General features: G+C 43.0%; 1 long non-coding RNA gene across 1 annotated transcript; it reads left to right on the top strand.

Moving 5' to 3' along the window:
• Window positions 1-5,230: 5,230 nt before the first annotated feature.
• LOC126936231 (uncharacterized) lies at window positions 5,231-8,437 on the top strand. Its single transcript, XR_007719408.1, has 2 exons — window positions 5,231-5,532; window positions 5,888-8,437. It is a non-coding gene; the product is annotated as an uncharacterized LOC126936231 (long non-coding RNA).
• Window positions 8,438-10,277: the final 1,840 nt, after the last annotated feature.

The following is a 10,277-nucleotide window of genomic DNA, read 5'->3' as shown; positions in this document are numbered from 1 at the left end:
CCACAGCATTTTCCTTATTTGAAATTGTCAGGCTTACTTGTATTTATGTGTTGGGTATGCAAAAATATTTCAATGTGGTTCTACTTGGCATTTTCCTTCTTACTCACAAGGTTGAGCATCTTTTCATATGTTTATGATGATTTGAGTTTCCTCTTTTATAAGGTACCTGTTTTAATCTTTTTCCCATTTTCCTACCTTGTGTTAGTCTGTCATTGACTCACAAATTTTTTTTGTTTGTTTGTTTGTTTTGTTTTGTTTGAGATGGAGCCTCCCTCTGTCACCTAGGCTGGAATGCAGTGGCATGATTTCAGCTTACTGCAAACTCCGCCTCCCGGGTTTAAGCAATTCTTCTGCCTCCACCTCCCCAGTAGCTGGGACGGCGGGAGATGTGCGCCACCATGCCTGCTAATTTTTGTATTTTTAGTAGAGACGGGGTTTCACCATATTCGCCAGGCTGGTCTTGAACCTTGTGATCCGCCCGCCTCGGCCTCCCAAAGCGCTGGGATTACAAACGTGAGCCCCGCACCTGGGCAATTATATATCTTTTCCCAATTGATGGTAGGTGTTATATTAAGAGTTTTGATGAATAAATATTCTCAGTTTTAATGTACTCTAGTTTACCGATCTTTTATTTTATGGCGAGTGTATTTTGTGTCTTATTTAGGAAAACTTTCCTGCCTCAAGGTAACACATATTTTCTCCCATATTATTTTCTAAGATTTTTACAATTTTGCCAGATTTTTAATTCACCTGGGAATTATTCCTATGTATGGTATAAAGTAAGGGTCCAATTTCATTTTTGTGACTATGGATACCCAATCATCCCAGCACCATTTACTGAAAGTTTCTTTTATCTTTCTCCTTTATTCTTTAGTGCCTCCATTTATATATGAGTGATTTAAGTCTGGGTTCTCTCTTCAAATTCATTGATTTTTTTTTTTATATCCCTCACCAATACTTATTTATATCTTCATTATTATGACTTTTAAAATTTTAATATCTGGAATGGCAAGTCCCCTAACTTATTCTTCTGCAAGATCATCTTGGCTAATTTTGGCCCTTTGCACTTCCATATACATTTTATAATTAAGTTGTCAAGTTCCATCAAAAAGTCTGCTGGGATTTTAATTGGAATTGCAATCAAATCTGTAGGTCAATTGGAGATAACTCACATATTTTTAAAGAATTAATTGATTTTCCCTTTATTTCTAGTTGACACAGTACGTATTTATTGGATACAATGATATTTCAGGACATGTGTAAAATGTGCAATGACCAAATCTGGGTAATTAGCATATCAATCACCTTGAAGATTTTCTTTATGTTGTGAACATTCAAAAGTCTTCTAGTTTCTTGGAAAAAATACATTAAATTATTGTTACCCATATGCACCCTATAGTGCTATAGAACACTAGAACTTATTCCTCTCATCCAGCTGTAAATTTGTATTTGTTATGTAACCTCTCATCATCTTCCCCTCCCACTACCCTTCCCGGCCTCTAATAACCACAGAGAATTCACTTTTTTTTTTTTTTTAAGATGGCATTTTGCTCTTGTTGTCCAGGCTAGAGAGGAATGGCACGATCTTGGCTCACTTCAACCTCTGCCTCCTGGGTTCAAGTGATTCTTCTGCCTCAGCCTCCCCAGTAGCTGGGATTACAGGTGCGTGCCACCATGCCCTGCTAATTTTTGTATTTTTAGTAGAGATGGGGCTTCACCATGTTGGCCAGGCTAGTCTTGAACTCCTGACCTTAGGTGATCCACCTGCCTTGGCCTCCCAAAGTGCTGGGACTATAGGCATGAGCCACGGTGCCTGGCTCAAATTCACATTTTTAACTGTTATTTTCTGGCCAGATACAGCAACTCATGCCTGTAATCCCAGCATTTTGGGAGGCCAAGGCAGGAGGACTGCTTGAGCCCAGGAGTTTGGTACCAGCTTGGGCAACATAGGGAGACCTTGTCTCTACAAAAAACAAAAATAAATTAGCCAGGCGTGATGGCTTGTGCCTATACTCTTACCTACTTAGGAGGCTGAGGTGAGAGGATCACTTGAGCCCAGAGGTTGAGGCTGCGTTGAACTGATCACACCACTGTACTCCAGCCCAGGTGACAGAGCAAGACCTGTCTCAAAAAATAAAAATAAAAATAAATAAATGTTGCCTTCCAATCCATAAACATGGATGATGACATTGATAGATATCATCTTATAGTTAAATTAATGTTGATAGCAATTGAAATTGTCCTGAAATATTTTCTCAGCAAAAAAGTTTCAACATCAATTTTGTAGTGGTGTTGAATGAAATATATAGTATGTTAAAAAGTATTATTTGCATTCACAATGGTTGTTATTTTTAAAATCTGACTTAGAACAGATAGTTTTTTGGCTTTAAAAATTTTTTTTTTAGACAAGATCTTACTCTGTGGCCCAGGCTGGAGTGCAGTGGTGCAATCATGGCTCACTGCACCCTTGACTTCCCAGGCCTAATCAATATTCCCACCTCAGCCTCTCGAGTAGCAGGGACTACAGGTGAGTGCCACCATGCCTGGGTAATTTTTTGCAGAGATAAGGTCTCCCTATTCAAGACCTAGGCTGGTCTTGTGCTCCTAAGCTCAAGTGATCCTCCCACCTTGGCCTCTCAAAGTACTGGGATTACAGTACTGAGCCAACATGCCTGGCATTGGAAAAGACAGTTTTCGTGCGATAAAATGCTTTTGGTTTGTTTGTTTCTTGAGTTCTGATTCAGTAACCTGGTATAATGACAAACTAGAAATCACAGTATGGAAAAAATATAGGAGATGATGCTTTGATATCAGGAATATTGTGGATTATCAAACTAAAATTAACAGATTCTATTTAGCCTCCTAGAATTTCAAAAATTTATGGACATTAGTATACATCCCTACCTTCATGATATCAGAAATGAAGGGTAGTGAAGAAAGCAGAGTTAAAGATGAGAATTGTCTCCATTTCAGAACGTATTTAGCTGAAAGGAGACATTTCACAATTTGGTCTTCTGGTCTGCTCATCACCAGAAGCCCCAGCTTCTTCCTGGATAAGAACTTGTACTTGGATTTTATTATTATAACCACATTGTAATTATGGTGGAAACATCACGGACAACACATAAAAGAATTTTTACTCATGATCCCTACTTATAGTCTTGATTCCCTTTGATCGTCACATCTACTTGTTTTGCAATTTTGGTTCCTAAATCAGACATTTGGTATAGTTGGTCAGCCTAGAAACATCAAAGACAAGCTATCTAGCTATTTGTAAGATTGTCATTGAAGTCCCTTGTGTTTGCACACATTGCATCTGTCTATTCTGAAAGATGAGCAACAAATCCAATCAAAGCCTGAGTGAAATAACTGACAATCTTAAAGCAACCCTGATGGTCACTCATGAGTCCAGCAGTTTCTATGCAGAGCACCAAACACTTTACTTACAAAAGTAAGGTTAGTGGGAGCTTGGTATTTTCCATATCATCTTGGAGAAGCACTGTTTTGCTTATTCTGTTTCCTCCTCCTCTTCCTCCTTTTCTTTACATATTTTGTGTGAATAAGAAAGTACTATTGGTTGGACAGGTTGGCTCATGCCTGTAATCCCAGCACTTTGGGAGGCCGAGGCAGGTGGATCACCTGAGGTCAGGAGTTTGAAACCAGCCTGGCCAACATGGTGAAACCCCGTCTCTACTATACAAAAATTAGCCAGGCATAGTGGTGCACACTTGTAATCCCAGCTACTCGGGAGGCTGAGGCAGGAGAGTCAGTTGATCCCAGGAGACAGAGGTTGCAGTGAGCTGAGATCGTGCCACTGCGCTCCAGCCTGGGTGACAGACCAAGAATATGTCTCAAAACACAAAACAAAACAAAAAAGTGTTATTTACAGGAATAAGAACTAAAATGCCTTGTTACTATCTTGTTTTGGCATTGCCAAATTTAGCCTATTTGAGTGCATGCATTGCATTTGGGGATTGCTGTTTTCTTTTGTGTTTTGTATGTTTGCTTTAGATGCGTAGACAGAGGGAGTGGAGTATGGCTTTACAGAGATTACTGCAGAAGGTTTTTTTTTTTTTTTTTTTTTTTTCATAAAGAGAGGAAAACGCACCCTTCTCATAACGAAAATTTGGAGTTAAAACGAGACAGATTCCATTCCTGCCTTCCACATTAATTGGCCAGGTGACTTTAGGCAAATCACTTAACCTCTAGGTTTTCTCTCTGCAGAATGAAAGCGTTGGCCTGTAGACACCCATTTAAATCCCTCCTCCAAATATTCATTTGTTTGATATTTTCGCAGTGTCTACTAAGCACAATCATTGTTAATAAACACTATGATTCTTGGAGCGCTCCAGATTGTGTCTCTGCTTTTAAGCATCACTCCCCTTCCTCCTTTAAAACCAGCGCCTGACTTCTTCCCCAAACAGATCGAAACACTTTTACCGTCTGAAAATGTACATGGGAAAAGAAACGCGTTTCGTTGCAGTCACCCGGCGCCAACCTAGACCTGGGGGGCCAGCGAGCTCCTGAGATTTTCTTTCTTTCAAAATAAAGGTCTATTTCTACACTTTAAAGGGCACCCCAGTTACCCGAAGAAATACAACTTAAAGGGCGCCTAGGGTCAGGGCAGGACACCCACCCACGCTTTTCTAGGCTAGGGAAACCTGGGAAACTTTTGGGCTCCCGCCGAGTCACGCGGCAGTTCCACGGTAGGAATTGTGCAATGGGGTTAGTCAGGCGGGCGTCCTAGTGGAGAAGAAGCGGGGGAGGCTGCTACGGTGCCAAGGCTTTTCTGTAAAAAAAAAAAAAAAAAAAAAAAAAAAAAAAAAAAAAAAAAAAAAAAAAAGCTAGGTTGTCTCACGCCGTGCGAGGCGCGACGGCGCGGTCGGACAGCCGAGTTCCCGCTGGCCACAAGCCCGGGCCAAGAAAGCATCGCTTCCCCGCCGGGACCTGGAAGGAGCAGCGCGTGCGTGCGTCCGCCCCAGGGGGCAGAGACCGCCCGCCCGCCCGCCACTGCGCTGTCCCGGGACTCTGCGAGCGGCCGGGGTGCGAGCGGGAACTGCGGCAGGCGCAGACTGGCCACATCGATCGCGGTCGGGAAGTCCGGGCTCGCGCTTGCGGGAAGAGCGCCCGGGCTTCCAGCAGCGCGGTACCCCCGCCTGCGCCGCCGCCGGCCAGGCTAGCACTTTCGGATGGTGACGCATCCAGCTGGCTCCGCGGGAGCCTGCACTCAAACCTGGAGCCCTCTGGGGCGGCCTACTCCTCAGCGCTGTGTTACTGAGCGCTCCCTGGGTGCAGGCTTGGTGATCCAAGTTTGGTCCCAGTCATCACTTATGTCACTATCCTTGTGACGTACATACTATTATTAGCGTCACTTAGAAGTGAGGAAACAGGCTCCAAAAGTTTGTTACTTGCTTGTAGTCAAACAGAAGGCAGAGCTGCGAATCAAATCCAGGTTTGTCTCGACATGCCACTAGCTCATACTTCTCTTGGATCAGCCACTAAATGGCTTTGACTCTAGAGAGCAGCGAGCAGGTAACACATGAGATGGGTGCGTGGCCGTCCCGAAGCCCACTGCCCAGGGGCAGAGGGGGCACTTGCTTCTGGCTGGGGCTCACTCATTTGCCCAAATGGGCTGTAAAATATATACATATACACACACATATGTGTATATATACACACATATATACACACAAACATACATATATACGTGTGTGTGTGTATGCATATTGGAAAGCATTCCGCAGACTCTGAGCCTCTATTTTCAATCTTGTATTGGGATCAGGGGCACCTATCATAAGGAGTAGTTGGAAGATGAAATAAGATAGTGTTAACATAGATGCCAGCATCTCGGGGACGCCTGATATATGCCATTTCGCTCTTTTTGCAGCATTCCTGGGGACATCAGGGCACTCACGCTCCTTAACACTGGACAGGAGACCTGCGCAGTCATTCTAGGTCAACACCCTCTCTGACAGACTAGGAATTTAATCCACTCAACGGGAAAATCACTTACCTGCATCACCATCTAGTTACTGACAGACACCAAGCGAGGGTTCCTGCTACCCTTCAAACACACATACCACACACTCACACACACTTGCTGCCCCTCAAACACACATACCACACACTCACACTCACACACTTGCTGCCCCTCAAGCACACATACCTCCCACACACACACTTTCTACCTCTCACACATACACACACTCACACTTGCTGCCTCTCAAAAACACATAACACGCACACACACTTGCTACCTCTTAGACATACAACACACACACTACCACACATACACACACACACACATGCACCCCCTCTTTTTCTCCTGGAAGATTCAGACCGGCTCTGAGGCCTGAACGTGACTTCCTCCTAGCCTTGGCAGTGGCGTGGGCGGGGACCTCCGGGACAGCGGAAATCAGTCACTGAACTCGCCCTCAGCCAGCGCACAAGGAGGGGGGACCCAGCCCGGAGTCCCTCGGCCAGCTCCGCAGGAGGCCTCTGCTGGCGGGAACTGGGCCCCTTTTGGTAACAAGGGGAATCACTGCAGCCCAGTGAGAAACGCATGGGTTGGGCTGTGGAATGTCCAGAACTGTGAAGATTAAGGAAATAGGCTTTAGGATTCACTTGAAAAGTGAAATCGGCGAATGAAAATTTTCTAACATGATGAGATCTTGGAAATTATTCACTCCATTTTCGGGGGGTTTTAATAATCACTGCCCAACTAGAGCAGCTGTTTTTTCCCTCCCAAGGCCCCATTTTGTGAATTGAGGCTGAAATAACTGGCCAGGTCTTTCCCTTAGGCACCCTGGAATGTTGGGAATATGAATGGCCTCTTAGTAGAGTTGGAGCTCCAAAGGAAAGGACCCTTTAGAAACAAACTTCCATGGTGCCACCGCACTCCAGCCTGGGCCACAGAGTGGGACGCCATCTCAAAAACAAAACAAAACAAAAATCCAACCCCCCCAAAAAACCTCCTGTTTAAAAATCACAAAAATTATTATGCATTGCAGAAAAATCAGATTTTTTTTCAGAATCAGAAAATAAATGGAAATCCCACCACCCAGAAAACCACTGTTAATCTGATGTACAGCATTATATGTAATCACATCGAGCACAATGCTTTGTCACCTTTTTCATTTGAATCAAATATCATGGAAAAATATTTTCTATACATGTTTTAAAATCACTACTTTGTATTCCATTGTACATGTATTTAACCAAAGCCCAATTGAAGAACTTAAAAATTGTGTCCAAAAGTATTGCTATTTAAACAGGACTGGAGTGTGCAGTTTTGTAGTTATTTTTTTTTCTTTTATTCTTTTTTTTTTTTTTTAAAGAGATGGGGTCTCTCTCACCCAGGCTGTAGTGTAGTGGCACAATCATGGCTTACTGCAGCCTTGACCTCCCGGACTCAGGTGATCCTCCCACCTCAGCCTCCCAAGTATCTGGGATTACAGGCAGGACTCATCTTGCCCAGCTGTAACTATATCTGAACACATTCTCAATTATTTGCATAGGTAGATTTCCTGGAAGTGGTATTGCTGGGTTCAGGAATAAGGATTGCCCTACAGTGATCTTTTAAGACTTATGATGGCTGAGGCGGGCAGATCACGAGGTCAGGAGATCAAGACCCTCCTGGCCAACATGGTGAAACCCGTCTCTACTGAAAATACAAAAATTAGCTGGGCGTGGTGACACGTGCCTGTTATCCCAGCTACTCAGGAGGCTGAGGCAGGAGAATTGCTTGAACCAGGGAGACAGAGGTTGCACTCCAGCCTGGTGACAGAGTGAGACTCTATCTTAAAAAAAAAAAAAAAAAAAAAGACTTATGATTCTCTCCCCCTAACCCCCAGTATTTTCCCAGACTTTCTATAATGTTTATTTACCAAAAATTGCTTGAGTGCCCATCACATGCCAGGCATGCCAGAATATAGAGGTGGATACATTATAGCACAGACCTCAAAAAAATACACTGTAGTTCAAGGTGCCATAGATACGGTTAGAGAAAGCTTTGGGCAGCCAGGTGCCCGCCCAGTTTGAGGAGGGTCCTGAAGGACCAGTAGAGTTTATTTTTGTTCTTTTTTAAAGAGAGGATCTTACTCTGTTGCCCAGGCTGGAGTGCAATGGTGTGATCATGGCTCACTGCAGCCTTAACCTCCCTAGCTTAAGTGATCTTCCTGCTTCAGTCAGCCAAGAAGCTGGGACCACAGGCATGTGCCACCACACCCAGTTAATTTTAAAATTTTCTATTGTAAAGATGGAGTCTCCCCGTGTTGCCCAGGCTGGTCTCGAGCTCCTGGGCTCAAGCCTCCCACTTTGGCCTCCCAGTGTGCTGGGATTACAGCCGTGAGCCTTTGTGCCCAACCTGACTTTCTTGAAACTAACAGATTGAGAGGTGAGAGGAAGTTAATGGGGAGTACTGAAGAAGGATGAGAAAGCCAAAGAGAGAGCCAAAGGGAATGTCCTATACGGAAACAAGGTGCCTGGGTATGTGTTCAAATAAATGAACACATGTGAGTTATCTTATGTGCTTGCACTGAGAGTAGAGCTGAGAAGGAGGGCAGTGATATAAGGCAAATAAACAGCCTATTATGTCATAATGAGAAGGTTTGGACTTTGTTCACATAGCAACAAGAGAAAGTGATTTATGAAACCTTCAAGGTCATGATGAAATTAGATCTCATCACTTAACCCAGTGAAGGACACTGTGTTCTGTGGACCCCAAAAATCATTCCTGAGGAGAGAAAACAAAGGATAGGAAGATTTACAAGGGAAATATCCCAAAAGAGGATTGAAATGAAAACCGCAGAAAAATCAATCAAATGTACTACCATGTTCATCACACTTAAGTGCTGTAGTTATTGTTAAGTATGGTCCTAAACATCTCTATTAGTCCATTTTCATGTGGCTGATAAAGACATACCGGAAACTGGGCAATTTACAAAAGGAAGAGGTTTTATTTGGTCTCAAAGTTCCACATGGCTGGGAAGGCATCACAATCATGGTGGAAGGCAAGGAGGAACAAGTCACATCTTACATGGATGGCAGCAGGCAAAAACAGAGAGCTTGTGCAAGGAAACTCCCATTTTTAAAACCATCAGATCTCGTGAGACTTATTCACTATCACTAGAATAGCATGGAAAAGACCTGCCCCCCATGGCTCTCTCATGGCTCTGGGCTTCCATCAGCAGGAAACAAGAGGGATCCCTGGGGTAACCTGTGCCTTGGAGAAGAACATTCCTTCTCTATCCCTCACATAAGCATTGTCAAGAATGAAAAGGGAGGCCCAGGACTCTGTATGTTCTGGAGAAGAGAATCTTCCCCACAACAACCCCCCACAGCCCCACACTCATATCACCACTCTCTGCAACCGTTATAAACCCATTATGCTGTTGTCCTTGTTTATGTCAGTCACACAAAAAGTCCAGGACTTCTAGGTTATCTCTCATACCCAAAGCTAATCCCCATGTGGCTCTAAGGACAGTGAAATATCCTATATCATAATACTCCATATCTCTCTTCTAGATTTTTTTAAACCACCTACCATCCTACATCTTTTATTAAGTAATTTGTCTCCCCTTCTTAAAATGTAACCTTCTTTAAAGCAAGGGTATTTATTTTGTTAGCCACTTTATCCTTAAAGCCTAGAACAATACCTGGCAAATAGAAGGTATTCAAATAATATTTGTCATGTGAGTTAATATTAAACATTCTTATTTTATATTCTATGTCTTGTCATTCTACATTTGAAGACTGCAGGTACGATTTTTACCATCTCTTCTGTCTAGTTTTTACCCATTGTGCCGTTTACTTTTATGTTTTGTGGATTTTGACTCTGAGTTTATATTCCTTGGATTTTATCTGTAGAAACTACTTGAGGCATAGATTGATGTTACATTCATTCAGAGATTATTTGTGTTTACTTTTACTAGTTGCCTGGGGTTAACGACTTACCCAGGACCAAATTAATCTCTCTCCCTTGGTTTTTTGTTTGTTTTTGTTTTTAACTACGTAAGTGGGTGAATTGACCTGCAAACCCATGTGTATGAGAGTATCAACTTTGGATATAAATTATTGAAAGAGGAAATATACATATTTCCTTTACCAAATGCCAAGATACAGATGGGAAAGTTTCCTTGCTCCTTTCTGTGCAGCAGATTTCTTTCCTGTTCGTCACCGCACTGGAAGTGCAGCCCTTTTAGGGTTTGCAGCTTTGTTAGATTTTCCCATCTTAGGTGAGCTTTAGCTTGAGCTGATGTCTAAAAATCCAGTGTTCT

Source organism: Macaca thibetana, chromosome 1 (genome assembly GCF_024542745.1).
Source record: "Macaca thibetana thibetana isolate TM-01 chromosome 1, ASM2454274v1, whole genome shotgun sequence".
Lineage (NCBI taxonomy): Eukaryota > Metazoa > Chordata > Mammalia > Primates > Cercopithecidae > Macaca > Macaca thibetana.
The sequence above is the reverse complement of the archived record's forward strand: the minus strand, read 5'-3'. Positions and strand labels throughout refer to the sequence as shown.